Here is a 20,106-nt window from a genome sequence, read left to right as displayed (position 1 = left end):
GTGTGTGTGTGTGTGCGTGTGTGTGTGTGTGTGTGTGTGTGTGTGTGTGTGTGTGTGTGTGTGTGTGTGTGTGTGTGTGTGTGTGTGTGTGTGTGTGTGTGTGTGTAAGTAAATATTTTTTTATTCCAACAACAAATTCTGGGGGTTGATATAATGGTTAAGGTGCTTATCTCATATTCACCCAGTACAGGATCTGATTTTCATCCTTCAGAGAAATTAACTAAGCTTACAATGGCCCACAAAGGGAAGATGACAAAACTCAAAACAGCAAAAACTCCTGACTAGGGTTTAACACTGTTCCTGCAGGGGAGCAAAACCATTTTCCTTGCTCTTTTGCAGCTGATATTTTGTGGTTCATTATTATTTTTTATGACTTGATTTTTTTTTTGTTACGATATTAATCTTTATTAAGAAACAATGAGCCATTCTACAACAAATATTTCTCCTGTATACATACATACATATAATATGTAGACAGACTAGCTCAAAACAAAAAAGAAACATGCAAGTAGATTCAGTGATTTTGCACCACAGTGATTATATATACAAAACATACAACTTTAAATGCTCTTTAAGCAGAAGATTAATAACCTTTTCTTCTACCTCAATGTTATCAAGCAAACATGTTAAGTCTATATACGTAACCATTCTATAAAAATATAATTAAATTTTTCAAAAAGCTTTTGATCTACAACCTTAAAAAAGACACATGACTTTTATTCAAATGTATCATCAAATCTTTTTTCCACACCCAAAGTGAAGATTTTCAATGCTTGAAAATAACTGACAGCTGTGAAGTGTTGAGCCCATGTCTAAACCATCTCTTCTATTCCCTCTACTCCCATTTGAACACCAAATAACCAAAAAAGAGTATCTCCTGCTTCAGCAGAGTTACACGTGTCAGCTCTAATTGCTACATGATTGTTTTAAGTCCCTCACTGCCAAGTCATATGTAAGTACCCTACATCTCCAACAACTGTCATATGACCATATCTCCTTTTCCCACTAGTGAATCAGGGTTAATTGCCATCTATATATCATTTTAAATAATGTAAATGCACTAATGGATGAGAAGGTGCAAACTACAATCTTTCATAGTGCACCCCCACCCCAGTCCTTGAGATTAAGTCTGGTATTTAACTCTTTCTCTCATACCTTTTGTAATTGTTCTAATTGGTCTCCTCTCCTACCCATAATAGTGAGTAAAACTTCTTTACTGAAATATTTTGAGTCTACAAACTGCTGAGCAGTTTCCCATTTTTCTCCAACTCGCACTGTCTTGAGGATTTCCACTAATGCACACTTTCCCCAAACTTGTGTGACAATTCTTGACAGGAAAGAATTTCCTTGACTTCTCAACTTCTCATGTAGTCCTTTATAGGTTATACTTTCTTATTTTCTCAGTTCTTCCTGTAGATCTTCTTATTCTCTACTCTGTAGACATTGGATCCCCATAAACATTTTGCTATTTCCCACATAATTACACCTAGAGCCTTCTGTAGCCGGTGCTTCTCAAACCAAATATCTATTTCCATTGGATCTCATACTCTTGTATCATCTGTTGTGTGGAGTCTGTCACCTACAACAAAGATATTCCAAGCTTCTAAAGCATACTAAAGGCTTTTCTTTCTTTTGCTCTGCTCCTTCCACACTGAAATTACAGATGTGGAATATGCAATCAGATCTGGAATGTCCATGCTCCCTTTATTGCTTTGTACAGTTTTCTCTACCTTTCCTCAGTGTTTAGCATCCTACAAAAACTGCATAAATAACTTTTCTATCTGACTGATATTTTGTACAAGCAATCCATGATAAATGATATACTAAAAAGAAATGCTTAGGTAATAGACACACTAATTATTCTAACCCTATTCAAAAAAGACAAGCCTAAATTTCTGCACTGTTGAGTTTTCCTCTCTAGTTTTTTACCAGATGTTTGGCATTCTAGTCAACTATTAACCTCATATTTCTTATAAAATATATGCCCAAATACTTTATACTTTATATAGCCCACTGTTTTGAATGGATACTTTAATTCCTCATGATACTCCTTGACTGCTTTATGATTCAATATGAACAGCACTGTCTACTGCAAATTAATCTTAAGACCTGAAATTAACTCAAAGCTGTGTATTGCCCCTATGTATGTCTTTCGGGTTATCCCAGTTAGGGGTCAACACAGCAGAGCTCCGATATGCTAATGATTGGCAGTTGACTTTTATAGTGCCGAGTTGCTAGCTCGACCCCCAACCTTCAAAGAAGGTACACCCATTCACGCACGCACCTACCTGCATGTCTTTAAATGTCACTCGACTGTGGGGAGGACATGCAGACTCCACACAGAAGTCGCTTCAGCCGAGAATCGAATGGGAGAACCTCTTGCTGTGAGGCAACAACACTAACTGCTGCACCACCATGGCTTTGTTGTGTGTTGCTCCTAATATAAAAAAAATAATAATAATAATAAAACAAGTAACTCTGGAACCAAGAGTAGCTATGTTTAATCATGCTGGGATGGTACATGTTTCTGTGTGTAAATACTCATGCAACTGTTTAGAAATACATTCTTGTTGGTACATATTTGAAATCTGTTCATTAAAAAACAAATCTGTTGTACATCATCGTTAGCAACACATAAATATTCTTCAGAATTTAACATTTTTAACATAGCATGAAGATAGTAGCATTTATTCAAAACAACAATTTCTCCTCCCTTGTCTGCAGGTTTAATTAATATAATTTCAGTAAAGCATTTGTATAGCTTTATATTCATATTTGGTCAAGTTATAAAAACCTTTTGTTCTCTGATTAAAAAACAGGCCATACACATCATTTTCTACCATTCTTTCAAAGTCTTGTATCACGTTGCTAACAGGTGGTATGTATGTGCTACTCCTATACTGCATATTGGATGAGGCATAAGTCATATTATTAAAGGCATTTAAATTCAATTTTCCAACATAAAGTTTAAGTGCAGTCAGCATTTTAGCAATATCACTGTCAGCTGCTGGCACATGTATGAGCATTTACACACAGAAACATTTACCATGTTAGAAATGTTAAATTCTTATGAATATTTATGTGTTACTAAAGATGATGTACAACAGAATAAAGATTCAGGACCTTAAGTTTGAATTCATTCAATAGATAGATAAATTAAAGACAATATTATTCATATAAGTTGTTTCATTCATTTTACCTCTGTTTGATTGTTTTTTTTCCGACCATGCTGACGTAGACTTCTCTTTCATTTTGGAGGCAATGGGAAAGGCTTTATTTGGTTTTACACTTTTTTTGCTGTTGTTGAAATGCAGTAGATTCAATTGAGTCTAAAGCTTTAATGATATTGGGATCAATAACTGCCGCTGCAGTTTTAAGTGTATTTAAAGAAATGTCCGATGTTGATATATGAGGCCACTTAGATGATAATGCTGTGTTACTCGCTGGCCGAACAGTACTAGAATGAATTAGTTGTTGAATGCTTTCTTTTGGTTCCTTATCCAAAGTGTCTTGATTGGTCAGTTATCCTGATGTAAAGCTCAGTACTGACTTGGAATTTGGCCAAGTAAACACATGTCCATTTTAAAAGTCTTTAAAATCCTGTTTAAGCTTCTTTTTCTTAATATCAATTGACTTTCATTCAAAAATAGAACTTTAACTTAAACTTAAACTTTATGTTAGAAAATTGAATTTAAATGTCTTTAATAATATGACTTATACTTCATCTAATATGCATTATAGGAGTAGCACATACATACCACCTGCTAACAATGTGATAAAAGACTTTGAAAGAATGGTAGAAAATTATGTACATGGCCTGTTTTTTAATCAGAGAACAAAAGGTTTTTATAACTTGACCAAAGATGAATATAAAGCTATACAAACGCTTTACTGAAATTATATTATAGTAATTAAACCTGCAGACAAGGGAGGGGGAATTGTTTTGAATAAACAATACTATCTTCATGCTATGTTAGAAATGTTAAATTCTGATGAATATTTATGTGTTACTAAAGATGATGTACAACAGATTTATTTGTTTGTTAATATACAAATTTCAAATATGTACCAAGAATGCATATCTAAACAGTTGTATGAGCATTTACACACAGAAACATTTACCATCCCTGCATGATTAAACATAGCTACTCGTGGTTCCGGAGTTACTTGTTTTATTTATTTATATTTTTGTATTAAGTTTATTGCAAGTCTCTGGATTAATATCTAGATGTTTCAGGGTTTTTTGGGGATTTATTGCTCCTAATATCTCAGTGGTTATCTTATGAGCATTAGAGATCCATATAACTGCATCATCAGTGAACCCCACTGATGTAAATACCCATATAGTTGCATCATCAGCAAACTACATTGATGTAAATACCCTAACACCTGTATGCTTATTACAGTATGGGTCAAGTATTATTGAAAATATTGTGTTAGGAGCTCAACAAAGAACATATGTGATAACAGGCAACCCTGCTTTGAAACATATAGAAGGTGTAGTACTACTGATTTTACCCCATTAGAAACTGTGTAGGCACATGGTGAACTATACAAAAGCCTACATTTCTTTAAATATCCTACAGGGAATTGTAATCCATAAAAATGTCCACCTCATTGAGTCAAAGGCTTTCTGGATGTCTATGTGAAGTGCTGCCATGATTAATTCCTGTGTCATGGGATTACTCTGAAGATTACACAACTGTCTGACAGAGTCAGACCCTGCCTCATCTCCTTTAATAGACCTTGTTGCATTAAAAATACCACCCTTGGTATAACTTTCTCCAATCTAGTTGCCAGATTCTTAGCAAAGATTTTGACATCCAGATTTAACAGAGATATGGGCCTGTTACTGGGTGAATCTATTTTCAGTTTCTCATTATTATACAAAAATATTATTTTAGCTCCAAGCATTTCCTCCATAACCCTTCCCTGTCCTCCCTTTCCTAAAACAGCAACTTAAGCCATGTTACCAATTTTTTTTTTGATAAGTCTTATATAGGTCTGCAGAGATCCCATTGGGACCATGTGCCATAGCCCCTTTTAGTTCTTTTATCATGCACAACGTTTCTAGCTCCATTATCTTTCTGTCTAACCACTCCCTCTCCTCATGCTTTAATGTAGTTCATTTTAGCTCAAATAGAAAGAATTTACTTTTTTCCCCCAGCCTCCTTCATAGGTATGCTATCCCTCTCTTGTTATGTGCTAAGTGCAATTTGGTTAATATCTTCTGGCTTATTAATTATACCTTCTTCAGATCTCTCCATGCTTGAACTGACATTGCCTTTTTTCTTTCTTTTAGTTTAGCACTTAAAGATTGTGTGGAGTAGATCCCTTGTGCCCAGTAAAAGTATGAGTATCTATCCCATTTGTCATGGATGTTTAAAAATAACACCTTTTAAATATTATTTTTAAGTTCTTTGATTTATTCTAATAGAATTTTATTCCAATATTTTCTTTTTTGTAATTCAAATAGGTAATTTTGCTTTACTCTAAAACCTATTTGCCTGCTCTGCAACTCTTCTATTCATGTTATCCTTGCCCACGCTTTGATTTTAAACTTGAAAAGTTCCCAGTAACTAGTCAAGGAGACACAGCTAACATGTTATTCCTCCCAAAATTCTCCTATTCTTTCTCAAAAAAATCTGTACTATTTCTTACCTTCTAAAGAGGAGAGGGTCCAAAATCCATTTTCTCTCCCCTTTAGGCATTTTGTATTTGTCCAATATAAGCTGCACAGCACAATGATCTAACTGTACATTTATTTTCTGTATGACCTCTATCACCCATGGCACGGGGTCTATATTACATTATCAAAGTTTCAAAACTTCGAATCTGATATGGTCGACATTATATAATCGAAGTTTTGAAACATCGAAAATGTAATAAAACACAATAACCTACAAAAACAAACCACTTAAATGCTCTAAACAGGGGGGCAAGCCCCCTGAACCTCCCGCATAGGGGGCTGTGCCCCCCATGCCCCCGCTACTTAAATATACCAACTCTGAGAATGCACTACAGTTAAGAAAAGGGAAATCTTCTCTTTCCGTGCTGTACGGAGATCTCTATTAAAAGATTTGAAGTTTCAAGACTTCGATCATATGGTGTTGACCATATCAGATTCGAAGTTTTGAAACTTTAATCTTCTGATATAGACCCTATGGCACAAACTTCATAGATAAAAGCCAGAGATTAATTCTACTGGCTCTACATACCATGCTTGATATATAAGTGAACTCTTTTTCCTCCAGATGTAATATCCGCCACACATCTATAAGGTTTAATTTTTCTGTCCCCACATCCAATGTTTGAGTACATTTTGGTAATCTTCTCCAGTCTTCTGGGAGGCTATCTTTCTAAGGATCACTCACTACATTGAAATCACCACCGATTACTATAGGTATACTCCCCTGGTCCAACAACCAGATTTTTTCCAAAAGGTTTGGTAAGTGAGTAGGGATATCTTCATTAGGACGGTAAAATTTCCCTATAAGGAGTCTACATCACCCATTTTAACCTTGCAGATTACCCATCTCCCCTCTTCATACTTTACAGAATCCTCTTTTATCCAACCCACAGATTCTTGAATTACAGTGCTCAACCCTCACTTTATTCCCCAGCAAAGCTGTTAACTGCCCACCCTCTCCAACCTTTCAGAAAAAATAGGAAATCCATCTTCTGAAGTTTGGTATCTGGAAGCAAAATAAGTTTCCATTTTTGACTGTTTAACTCATTTAATATAGCTCTGCATTTCAGACATGTTGCCAGATCCTGTACATTCCATAAATATATATATATATATATATATATATATATATATATATATATATATATATAGATCTATGTTTGTATGTGTGTGTGTGTGTGTGTGTGTGTGTGTGTGTGTGTAGGATCATAGGAGGTTACTAGGCTATTGACCCAGAGGTCATTTCAAGCCTAGCTGTTTCATCCCAAAGTAATACCATGTATACTCTAGTCAATACCCTGGACTGTATTTATTAATGACTGTTCATGTCCAGGAGGGTTGTGGGCACTATCCCCAGTAAGAATTTACAGTACCCCATCCACTCATCCAGGCTTCTTTTGAATAGTGTCATAGAGGTGTTCTGCTTCACATTAACTGGCAGCCTATTCTAAACACGCAGCAGTCACTGGGAGACAAATTCAAGTTGCAGGCCATATTTAGATCCCTGGAATGGGTAGCACTAGTCCCATTTGATTTACAGATGTGCAGCAAATTCATTAGGTTTGGATCAGAGATTGCTCTGTAAGCCAGGCATAAGTCTCTCCTAAGAAGTCTAAACGATACTAAGTATAGTGACAGGGACTTTAGTCAGTCTGTATTAGGCATGTGCTAGAGTCCCTTGATCTTCTTAGTTAGAAACCTCTAAGGTCTCTCCAATTGCTGCAAGTGCTTTGTACAGTACATGTCAAAAGGGGGCATTATACTCGATTATAATATAGAGGGGTTATTAACTCCTTTGCTAATCAAGTGTGCTATGTAGAAAGCCTTTAGAAAGCCTTCCTTACTACAGTCGACACATAGTGGTCAAAGTTAAGGTTGGAGTCTACTTGTGATCCCAAATCTCTTACCATATTTTAGGTACATAGGGTATTGTTGTCAATTTGATAGTGTGAAAGGACATTTTTACCAAAGGGAAGGATGATGTATTTCTTTGCATTCAGTTTGAGACCATGACTAAAACATTAGTCACTGGTCTGCATAAACCCCTCCTAAAGTATACTGACATAATTTGGGGATTCAATAATTGCACCCAGTTTACAGACATCCACAAACTTGGTCCGGCACAGCTCCTTAGTTTTGGCCTGAACTTCTGAGAAGTATATACCAAACAGTAGGGGGCCAAGCACTGATCCTTGTGGCACCCCGCAGGTGATAGGTCTGCTGGTTGATGTGGAGTCATCCATTTTGATAGTGTGTGACTGATTTGTGAGTCAGTTGGTAACCCATCTTACAACAAAGGGGCTTACTTTAAGTTTGCTAAGTTTATCGGTAATGCCTGAGTGTGGGATTGTGTCAAAGGCTTTTGCCAAGTCGAGGTATACTGTGTGCACAAATTTGCCCTTGTCAATGACCCTGGTCACATTTTTGAAGAAATCCACCAGGTTTAACAGGCAGAATCTGCTCTTGACAAAGCCGAATTGAGTCAGATCCAGGGTTTGGAGGTCGCCTATGTCTTTATCTATGAGGTAATGGTGATGCTAGTTTGTGTTTTAGTTTGTTTTGAAGATAGCCTGGGATGCCATCTGGTCCCATAGAGGATGTGCTTTTTGCCTTAGACAAGGCTTTAATGACCTGCTCTTGAGATATGTAGGGTGAGGGGGAAGTTGGGGGCAAGGTTTGTGATTCTGTGGCTCAAAGGACTAAAGCAGTCAGCTTGTATGATTGTGTTCAGGGTTCTAATACAGAGATAAGCAGATAGGTTTGTAAGGGATAAGGGAGTGAAATGTTTGCCAAATATGTCCACTAGCAGGTTTTCTATCTCAGTGGGATCAGTGTGTGTGTGTGTGTGATATCGTTAGCCACGAGTTCGGCACATGCTTGGGTCCTAACGTTTAAGCTACGTACATGACTGTAAAAGGTCTTATGATTATCCTTGGCTGAGATTGCTATTTTTTTTTTCAAAGTTACCCTTAGAGGATTTGACATGTTTTATTTGCCTGTTGAGGCTGAGGAAGATGCTTTTTCCATTGTTGGGGCCTCACCTAAGTTTTCTTATCAACTTTTTGTGCGTGTTGTAAAGTTTGTTGATGCTGGATGTCCATCAGGGTGGCTTTATTTTTACTTGGGGCTCTGGCTTTGATTCTGTCTGGAACAGCTGAGACAATACACTTATACAAGTGATTGTACAGGGCTTTAGTGTAAGCTTTAGTGTAGTTAACACTTCCAGCTGGGGGTGGGGCTTGAGATGCAGATACACCTTCTTCTAGGAGGGTATAATTTGCTTTGGTGAAGTGTTTTAGTCTAACTTTGCCCTTTCTGAGTTCTGGTGTTCGTGCCAGTTCAAAGGTGACTGATTTGTAGTCAGATTTAACTAATGAGGGTCAGAGAGTTGTAGTGGTGCATCTGTTTGTCATGATAGTAAGGATCAGATCTAGTATGTTTATTCCTCTTGTTGGGGGTTGAATAATTTCTTCCAGGGCATTTAAGTTAACAAAGTCAAGGAACTTCTGCGCTTGTGAGTTAGGGCTAGAGTAGGTTTCCTCATTGATGGTGGGATAATTCAGATCCCCCATGACCAGAGTGTTTGGCAATATTTGGATTGACTCCAGTTTGGTCAAGTAGGCCTTGTACACACCATGATCTATGGAGAGGGATCTATAACTAGCTATGAACTGAATGGGGGTCTTACTCACAGTAATCTGTACATCTAGTCTAACTAGTTGGGAGGTGAATTTATCTGTAATATAGACAGAAACACTGCCTCCTTTGGTTCTCACATGTTCATTTTGCAGTCTGAAGATGTGGCAGGCATTGTAGCTTTGCAAGGCTGGGGTAATCTCTGTGGCCTTGAACAAGGTATCTATGACTGCATAGACATCTACATCCTCCAGGGTGTGCAGTTTTTGGTTTAAGCTCCTAGAATTTAGCAGCATTACCCTTATTTTGTTATGGCTGGCAATTTACATGTCGGCAATTTTGTTTTTGAGACATTGTCTAAAAAAGGCACTATGGGGAAGGCAAGAGCCTTTGCCAGCAGCCAAAAGCCTACTGGTGGGAGATGGAAACCATTTCTGGCAAAGCAGCAAGGTTTGTCTTCCATGTTATTCCAGGCTGACAGAAACTGGATCCCCTTTTAATGATACGAGATACTAAGCCAATTATTGAAATCAATGATTTTTTGTTTCTACTGTGGCATCATTCTATGTGAGGGTAATATGCTATTCAAGGCTAGGGAAATACCTACCTGGGACACACACTTGGAGAGCTCAATCATGTCTCTCTTCATACAGTCCAGTGAGGTAAGTCTTAGGTCATTTACTCCAACATGTGCTATGGCAGAGTCATAATGGTACTTGTTGCCAAGAGACCTGAGTGCATGCATAATCTGACAAATCCTGGCACTGGACAGGCAGCTGACCGTGACTTTCTTCTTATCCAACCTGGTGAGTGGGACATCCGTGTGTCTCACTATGGAGACTCCAAAAACAAGAACATTTGTTTTTTGAGAGTTATGCCCTAAGGGCTTGATAGGTGAGACACTGGTGTTGCTATGTGTCTTGGGTGCTGTGAGAACTGTGTTAGTTGCAGCAATCACATGTTTTGGAGGTCTCTGGTGTTTTCTTTAGTTTTTTTGAGAGAGTCTCTGCATATGTTGATTTATATGTTGGTTGCGTACTATGTGCATGAGTAGTAGTGGGTGAGTTGACAACCTCTTCAGTGTTACTGTTTTGAGTGTGAGAGAGCAGGGATTCAAGATTCTTAGTGTAGATACATCTCTTGTACTCTGTACTAGAGTGAGTTATTGGTAGAGAACTGTCAGTGTACATGAGGCAGTTGCTACACTGCCTTAGGTCACCAGGTCAACAAGGCTGACAGGTGAAACAAGGTCCAACTGTCCATACTGCTAGGTTTGAAGAACAGTTATCACAAAGGGGGTGCTTTCAATATTGATCTAGGAAGTGCTCTGTAGATGGGTGTTTCTGACAGGGTTTTTGGCTGAAGGTTTAATAAGTCACAGCTCACTAATAATACTTCTTAGAAGAGATATGCACTAAAGATGAGGACTACACTAATGTACTACAGCTGTATCTAAGGGAAAATTTGTCTAAATTATTTGTCAGGATATGGTGCACAGCTGCATGGCAGTGCATAGTGCTGTGCAATGTGAAAACAAGCAGAAACCCCCTCAAATGTGGAGCTTAAACACCAGAAGCTAAAAACTTAAATAAACTTTTAAAAAGCTCAAAAGAACCAATAAGGGTGCTTAATCCAAGTCCTAGAGCAATCACCATTCACCAGATAGGTTCCAATCAGCACACGTCTCTCACTAGTGTGCAAAGGGGCCCCTTACAATCAAATGTGGCTTGGAAAATGTGCTTAGAATATATCAACCACTATAAACAGACCCAGATGCAGCAAACCTGTATCTGGAAACTACTAGCTACTCTAATTTAGGTGAGAAACACTAAAAAAATGTTTTAAACAGCAGCGAGACACTAAAACATGTTTTAAACAGCACAAAACAGCAAGGAGACACTAAAGAATGTTTTAAACAGCAAACAAATCAGATGTTTGAAAGTCTGCTTGGCAGGAAAACAGAACAAGCAGAACAGATGTGTTGCAAACAGTGAAACGTGGCAACAATATTACTTTGCAAACAGTGAAAATAGTGAAAAAAAGCTTTGCAACAGTGAAAACAGCAACAAAATACAATTTAACAGGCATGGTAAGGCAGACAAATGCACTATAAATAGTGCAGTTTAGTTTACAGTATTCAAAACCCCAAACAATATAAAAACACATATATCCAAAAGACAAACCAGTAAGCAGGACCACCAAACCAGACTCGAAGCTAAAACAATAATTTTATTAATAAGAATACAAATGGATTAATTTTCAAAAATTAGAAACTTCATCAGATCCATATGCTCTGATGAAGTTTCTAATTTTTGAAAATGAAAGTGCTCATCTGTATTATTAATAATAAAATTATTTCAATTTCAAGTCTGGTTCAGTGGTCCTGCCTACCAGTTTGCCTTTTGGACATACGTAGTTTAAAGTATTAAAAAAAACAGTACTAAATAAGCAGAACACAATGAAAAGTGCAGTAAATAGTATAATCAAGCAAAAAAATGAATGCATATGTATATATATATATATATATATATATATATATATATATATGTGTGTATATATATATATATATATATATATGGGTCTACTTCTAAATCCCATAGACCAGACTCCTGAAGACAAAAATCCCAAGACAAAAATCATAAAACTGTGGAAACCCAAATGTCACTGTTTTACCATGATAAATAAACACTTGGCCACTTCTAAATGGAACGCACACCGAGGCCAACATGCCTTTTTATCCACTGTAGTGCGATCCCAGCATTTGTATATTTAGTTGGGGGGGTGTAGCCCCCCCCCATCTAGATGAGTTCTACTTACCTGGGTGTGCGCTCCATTTAGAAGTGACTGAGGGTTTACTTACTCTGGTAAAATGCCAACATTCAGGTTTCCACAGTTTCATGATATTCATCTCAGGATTTTCATCTGGTATATGGGATTTATATCTATCTATCTATAATATATATATATATATATATATATATATATATATATATGTGTTATATATATATGTGTGTGTGTGTGTGTATTATATATATATATATATATATATATATATATATATATATATATATATATATATATATATATATATAAATAGATATAAATAGATATATTAGAAGTATATATATATATATGTGTGTGTGTGTGTGTGTGTGTGTGTATATACACATATATATATATATATATATGTGTGTGTGTGTGTGTGTGTGTGTGTGTGTGTGTGTGTGTGTGTGTGTGTGTGTGTGTGTGTGTGTGTGTGTGTGTGTGTGTGTGTGTGTGTGTGCATGTGTGTGTGTGCCAGAAAGAGCTCCAGTTTCTTCATTTTGAGTCTGAGTGGATGATCAACACTGCACATATAATTTGCAAAACAGGTCAGAAACTAATTTCAGATGTTATAACTTACACAAATAATTTCCTATTTGCAAAATATAAAATGAGGCATACAGAAAGCTCTAAATGATATTCAAATAAAATGATGTGTCCGATACTGATAAAAAATATTCAAATTACTACAGAAAATGTTTGAAGTAATGTCCAAATTGCGTATAATTAATAAAATAAGAGGAAGCAACAGCATTTTCACTAAGCACATAATTTTCGTATTAATTAAAGATATCTGAGATATCAGAAGTGTATAAAGTGTTTGCATGTTTCTGCAGTATTACAGTAAAGTTGTTTCACAAAATACAGTCATTTCAGAGCATATTTCTCAAAGTACAGTATTTCTGGGTTTGTTGTGCATTTGAATGTTATTACAAGTTCACAGAACAGATTATACATACATAATTACAAGGCGCCATATTTTTCAGTGTGTTTGTGTGTACTTTGTGGGCAAGGCTGTCAGATTTCGAAAACCCACTGCACTTGTGTTCGACAATAATATTGCAGAGAACTGGAGTGTGTTTGAGCAAGAGTATGACATTTTCATACAAGCTGCATTGTCTGATAAAGATGACCATACAAAGGCATTCATTCTGCTTAATTTAGCTGGGTCAGAAGCCATTGAGAGGAAGCGTTCATTTGTGTATACATCTGCTGTCTTTTCAGGAGAGGGGGGAAAACTACCATTTTATTGTACCGGCTGAGTCAAGGGAGGATCCTGAGTGCTTAAATTGTAAATTTAGAGAAATGTGTAACCCCCAGATGAATGTTACAATGGAAAGGCACTTATTTTACAGAAGGAATCAAAACCCTGGTGAAACTTTTGCAGCATATTTAACTGACGTGAGGAATAAGGCTAAAACGTGCATATTTGGTGATTTAAAGGACGAGTTGATAAAAGACAGACATCTGTGGTATTAAAGATAATGCTGTGACAATGATTTTGCTTCGGGACATTGATTTAACTTTGAATACAGCCATTGAGATTTGTAAGATATACGAGCTCACAGAAAAGCATACAAATATGCTTACAAATGAGAGATGCATGGTTCCAGTAACTTGTAGAGCTCATGTTGATAGTATGCAGAAAGTGGTTAAAAGAAACAGGCCCAAGCACAATGCAGCAACTGTAGCCCCTGCAGCACTCACTGGTAAACCCCAGAGCTTTCCAGCAAATTCCAGAGTTTGCACAGTCTCAATGAAGCATAAAAGTGAACCAGTAAACTCAAAGCATGGGCCCCCACCCAGTTTCATTGCCAGCTGTTGTAATTGTGGTGGAAAACATGCATATAAAATGGATAAATGTTTAGCTTTTGGTCAGCAGTGCCACAAATGTAATAAGTGGAATCATTTCAAAAGGTTTTGTAAATCAAAAGACCCACATTCTTTCATTAAAAGGGAACATTTTAAGAAACGAGTTCATCAATTAGAAAGCTGCCTACCCTACACTTTATGTTGATGGTGTGTCAGTGTTTTATGAAACAGTCAATGCAGTAGATTTAAGGGCAAAGAATTAAGCATTTTGTACTGTTCATATAAATGGAAAACTCCTAGAGCTCAAAGATGGCACAGGTTCCAAGTGCAATGTTATGTCAGCAGAAACATTTGCTAGAGTGTGTCACGGTGAAGTGCTTGATTTGGCAAAGTGTGCTAAGCTTGTTTCTTATGGCGGTGAGGAAATTCAGACTGAAGGCTCAAAAGTGCTTTCATGTTACTCTGCTAGGAAAAGTTATGACTTGTTATTTTATGTAGTCAAGAGGAACATCCAGTCATTATTAGGGCTCAGAGACAGTTTGAAAATGGGGCTGCTTTCAATTAACAAGGAAGTCCATCATGTTAGCTTAAAAGACCACTACTCTAATTTTGCCTAGTATATTTTTTCTACCTATGATGATCTTTTTAAAGACAAAATAGGGAAGCTTCCATTTGTGTACTCTATGAAGTTAGACCCAGATGTCAGTCCAGTTATCAGTTTTATATATACATATATATATATGTATATATATATATATATATATATATATATATATATATATATATATATATGTATATATATATATATATATATATATATATATATATATATATATATACATATTTATAATATATATGGGTCTACTTGAGAGTACCAAAATCCCAGTAGACTGACATTCAAAACATCAAGCCCAGAAGCACGAAGTTTCACATCAGCTAAACTTCACAATACCGGCATCCAAATGTTTAACAGTCCAAGTTGAGTGAACAAGAAATCTGCTCATGTGCACGCTGTAGTGCAATCTCGGATTTGGCATTTCTAAGTAGTAGGGAGTTGGGGGGATTCAGAGGGACTAAAACATTAAAAGTAAAGCTCTGTAGTGAAGTTTGTTTCTTGTTTGTGTTTGTTTTGAATATTCATGTCGATCCTATGGAGACTGTTATGAATATTCAGTGTTAACTGTTAAGGGTTTAGGTTTATTAGTTGGTGGGTGGGGTCTGTGTGAGGGGAAGTAGGTATTTTAATTTGGAATGATTTTGTTTCCTCTTAATGTGATGTTTTTGTGTGCTGTTCTTGATACATTGTAGGGGGTAAATCCAGATTTTGTGTTGTCGATGTTATGTGTGTCGGGTATGTGAGTTGTCGGGTTTGTGACATTTCTATGTTTAGGGCTCAATGTTTTGAATGCAGGTCTACTGAGATTTTGGTAATCTCAAGTAGACTAATTTTAAACTGCTCAAAGACCTTGAATGAAAAAAACATTAAATACAAAATATTCAAAAATGTGAGCTCAAAAGTGAACTGATTGAACACAATTTAAATGCAAGTAAATAAAAAAAATCTTGATATATTTCTGTGGGTCAGTTGAAATTGATATAGCTATCACAGTGTCAGCATTCAAAACACTGACAAGAAATACCAACACAAAATATCAACAAGATGCTATTATAATCAGAAAGGGAATATGTCCTTTCCCCACAATTATGTGACCACAGTGTCGGTGTATATAAGTAGGAGATGAAGGTATGGGGATGTAACATACTCAGCATCTATAAATATTTTGTTATGGTCAGTGTTTTGAATGTCAACATTGGTAGATCAGTTTCACAGAACCCACATATATTTATAAAATACACAAATATGAGCATTATTGCATCTACTGGTATGGAACATTTTATTGAGAGTAAAACTTAGCAAATGCTGATCCTATACATGAATGCCATTTCCAGCTTTTGTCCCTATTTGTGACTTTTTAAGCCAGCAACTATATATACATATGTATATGTATGTGCATGTCTATACATTGATATATATATATATATATATATATATATATATATATATATATATATATATATAAATATATATATATATATATGTCAAAGGAAAAAACTTCAAAGACCAATACACATAAGGTTCAGTTAAGGCAAATTTAATAACTTGCTGCAAGGAGACAAAAACATGCAAATACAGGATTTTGCCTAACTACTAACAGGAAGTATGCTATTCTTATACTATTCTACAGGACATGGCCTTCTATGGCTGAACTAATCAAACACAACTTTCAGTATTGTTTTACAGCAGATTTTACTCTGATTTTCTGCTGACATGACTGGATTTATGAAAAACATTTTGAGAAAAACAACCTGGCATTGGTGGGCCCTAGCCTGTTACAAGCTTCTATTGTATAGTTCTAATACAATTGTTACATTTCAAGGTACTTCTCTAACTTAGGCACAAGCATATGCTGATTGCAGTTCATATTTTCAAGCAGTCTTTGCTCTGATTATCTATAGCTTCTGCAGCTGTGTATTTTCTCACAGCACAAGCTGAACTCCTTGTCTAAGTCTCATAACATTAATACAAATGGTATTGTTCTCTTCATTATTTTCCTGACACAAGCAGAAATTATCTGCTTCCTTGTAAGTTTCCAAAGCATAAGCAATAGCTACGCATATTTCATGACAATTCAAGGTTAGAAAGCTTTCTGCAATTCGTACAGATTTATGCAGTGTGAAATAGAATAAATGTGTTAACCCTTTTCAAGCTTTAAATGCACTAAGCACCAGCTGTACCATCCCCCCTGTTGAGACATGGCATTGCCCATAGCTCAACAATGCTGCATATCTAAACAAATTAGATGTTAATATCGGTTCCCCTCTTTAGAGATGTACAGCCCTTTTTTGAGAATTGCTCTTCATTTTACCCATCTTCGTTTTTCAACTTGCGTAGTAAGTGTCTGCATTGTCTTTAGCATTTCTAAGTCTAAAATCTCAGAGGGTTGTAATTCCTCATTCAAAAGAAATACATCTGAAGCTGCCTGCTTTGCAGCTGTATCAGCTCTCACATTACCTTTTGAAATCCTATCTTGTTGCTTGGTATGAGCTGTGCATTTACAAATAGCTACTTTCTGAGGTAACTGAATAGATTCTAAAAGATCTAAAATAAACTGTGCATGATTGATTGGTTTGCCAGTAGATGTTATCATTCCTCGATTTTTCCAGTGTTGCGCAAAAACATGTACAGTAGAAAAAGCATACTGGCTGTCAGTAAAAATGTTCACACATTTACCCTTTGCTAAGGTACATGCCCGTGTCAAGGCAATCAATTCTGCTGCCTGTGCAGATAAGTTGTGTGGTAAGGGTTTCGCTTCTATAATCTCAGTATCAGAAACTACTGCATATCCTACTTGGTTCTGTCCTGCAGGACCCTTTTTGCATGAGCCATCCATGTAGTATGTCACCTTGGCATCATACAAGGGGACATCTGTAAGATCTTTTCTAGGTAGTGTCTTTTGCTCAATCGCCTGCAGACAGCTATGCGGTGTGCCATCTGCAGGGGTTGGGAGCAAGGTAGAAGGGTTCAAAGTCGTGCATCATTCAATTGTCATATGAGGTTGGCTCAACAATATAGTCATACAGGAAAAATGCCTAGCAGGGGAAAGATATGCTACCTTCTCTTGCAGTAAAATAATTGTGACTGCATGAGGCACTCTCAATGTGAGAGGGTGGAACAAAACTACTGAGGCCGAAGCCTGTACTGCCATTGCAGCTTCAACTTCTACTTGTACACAGTGGGGTAAAAACCGTGCCACTGGGTCTAGTTGTGATGAATAATAAGCAATAGGGCGTTGCTTGTCCCCATGCTGCTGTGTTAACACTGATGTCATATAACCTTGCTTACAATCTACAGTTTGGAAAAAAGTTTATGATAGTTTGGTAAACCCAAAACTAATGAGGACGCTATTAACTGTTTCAGTTTGCAGAAAGCAGATTCTGCTTCTGGTGTCCATTGTAACAAATCCTGTGCTGCCATAGGCTTTTTATATATCAGGTTAGTCAGCGGTGCAGATTCCAAGGCGTAGTTTGGAATCCAGCTCCGGCAAAAATTAGTCGTACCCAGGAAGGACATAATTTCCTTCTTGGTAGTGGGTTTTTGTGCTTGTAAAATCGCTACTTTTCTGCCCTCATCTAATGTCCTACCCTCTTTGGATATTACATATCCTAAGTATTTAACTTGTTTTCTCCAAAGCTGCAGTTTATTTTTGTTTACTTTATGTCCTTCAGTGGCTAAAAATTGTAATAGTGCTATGGTATCTTCTTTGCAATCTTGCTGGGTGGGGGCTGCCAGCAGGATGTCATCAACATAAAGTAAAATCTGACTATCTCTTGGTGGGGTAAATCCCGCCAAGTTGCTTGCCATTTCTTGTGAGAATATTGTCGGACTTTCATAATATCCCTGTGGTAGTAGTCGTGTATATGTATACCTTTTCCCCTGAAATGTGAATGCAAACCAATATTGGCTGTCAGGGTGTATCGGTATCGAAAAGAACGCATTGCTGATATCTACCACCGAAAAATATTTCTGTTGAGGTTTTAAATCATTTAACAGAGTGTGTGGATCTGGCACCATAGGTGCCCTTGGTATTGCTGCGTCATTTACAGCTTGTAAATCTTGGACCATACGCCACTCTCCATTCGCTTTCTTAACAGGAAATAAGGATGTGTTACATGGTGAATCAGGAGAATCCACCAGCACCCCTTCCTTAAGTAAAGCTGCTATAATAGGTTTGATTCCTACCTCTGCATCTTTTCTTAAGGGATACTGTCTTTTCTGTGGTCTAAATGCTGACTTTGGCATGATAGTAACTGGTCCCGCTTTACGAATAAGTCCTACATCTGACTTTCCTGTTGACCAAAGGGTTTCTGGTATATTCTGTAAGGCATTCTCTTCCTCCTTTAATAGGATGGCTAATCAGCTGTCCTTGCTAGACTGCAAGTGCACGGCTGGGTGGGTCTGAGTTATCCAATTCAATTTCTGCCTTTGTATTCCTTGCTTTGACAGTTCTAACTCTGTCTGCTTTTCCCATCTCGTGACTTTCTCTCCTAGGTCTACCCATTTTACAGTCTTGTCCTTAGTTAAGCTAACATGTGGTAATCGATTAGATTTATAGAGTGCAAAGAACTCATGGGGCAATGAACAGCTGACTACACTGTTCCCTTCCATGTCCCAGTACAGATTACGTAATATCAATCTGTTTGCACGATTTTTAAACAATTCTTGCTCATATTCCTTATCAGGTCCTGGTGTGTTACAATAATACAGAGTACAGTGCAACAAATGTTGTTTATCAATGTCAAGGGAGGGGAACTTGCTGATGGCTACATTCATCAACTCTCCGGTCACTGCCCCTGGACCAGTCGTAACCAAGTCCTGGCTGTACCAATAAAACATTTCACCCTCCGATTGCACTGCAAAGGTATCAATTTGTCGCTGTGCTTCCATACCTTGCAAAGTCGGAACTACTGCTATACCAAATAGCTGCATAAGGTCTCTGCCCAAGATATTCACTGGGCACTTTGCAGGAACAACAATTTTGCTTTCCTGGGTCAATCCTGAAACAGGTTAGTTATTGCAATATTATGGAAGAGGGGCTCCCAATACAGCTGTCCATTAGCTGCTTTCACTAATATGTAATCAAGTGACTCTGAATTCTCTGGCAGTTTGGAGGGATGTATCAGGGTCCGTGATGCCCCTGAGTCACATAAAAATTTGACTTCCCTCCCTTCTACCAGGAGTGTAACTTCTGATTTTGTGTCTGCTAAATAGAGCTCTAAGCTCAATAAAGCTAAATCCAGTATTTCATTTTTTTCACTATCCGTAACTGCCTGCACTTCCCCTATTTCTTCTGTCACATCCTCTACTCCCTCTATCACATCCTCATTTGTCATTTCTCTGCTATCCCCTTCCAGTGATTCCTGACTATCATATAGTCAGTCCTCACCCTCCTTGTCTTCTGTGGTTGCCTTCTTGTTTTTCTTGCAATCCCTTGCCAAGTGCCCCTTTTTACCGCATTTGAAACATTCACCCCTTTTCTTTCACCCTTCAAAGTCCTCTAATCGCTGATCAGATTGCTTGTTTCCCT

The sequence above is a fragment of the Protopterus annectens genome, chromosome 4.part0 (assembly GCF_019279795.1).
Source record: "Protopterus annectens isolate FY-2018-M chromosome 4.part0, PAN1.0, whole genome shotgun sequence".
NCBI lineage: Eukaryota > Metazoa > Chordata > Ceratodontiformes > Protopteridae > Protopterus > Protopterus annectens.
This window is presented reverse-complemented; position numbering follows the sequence as displayed.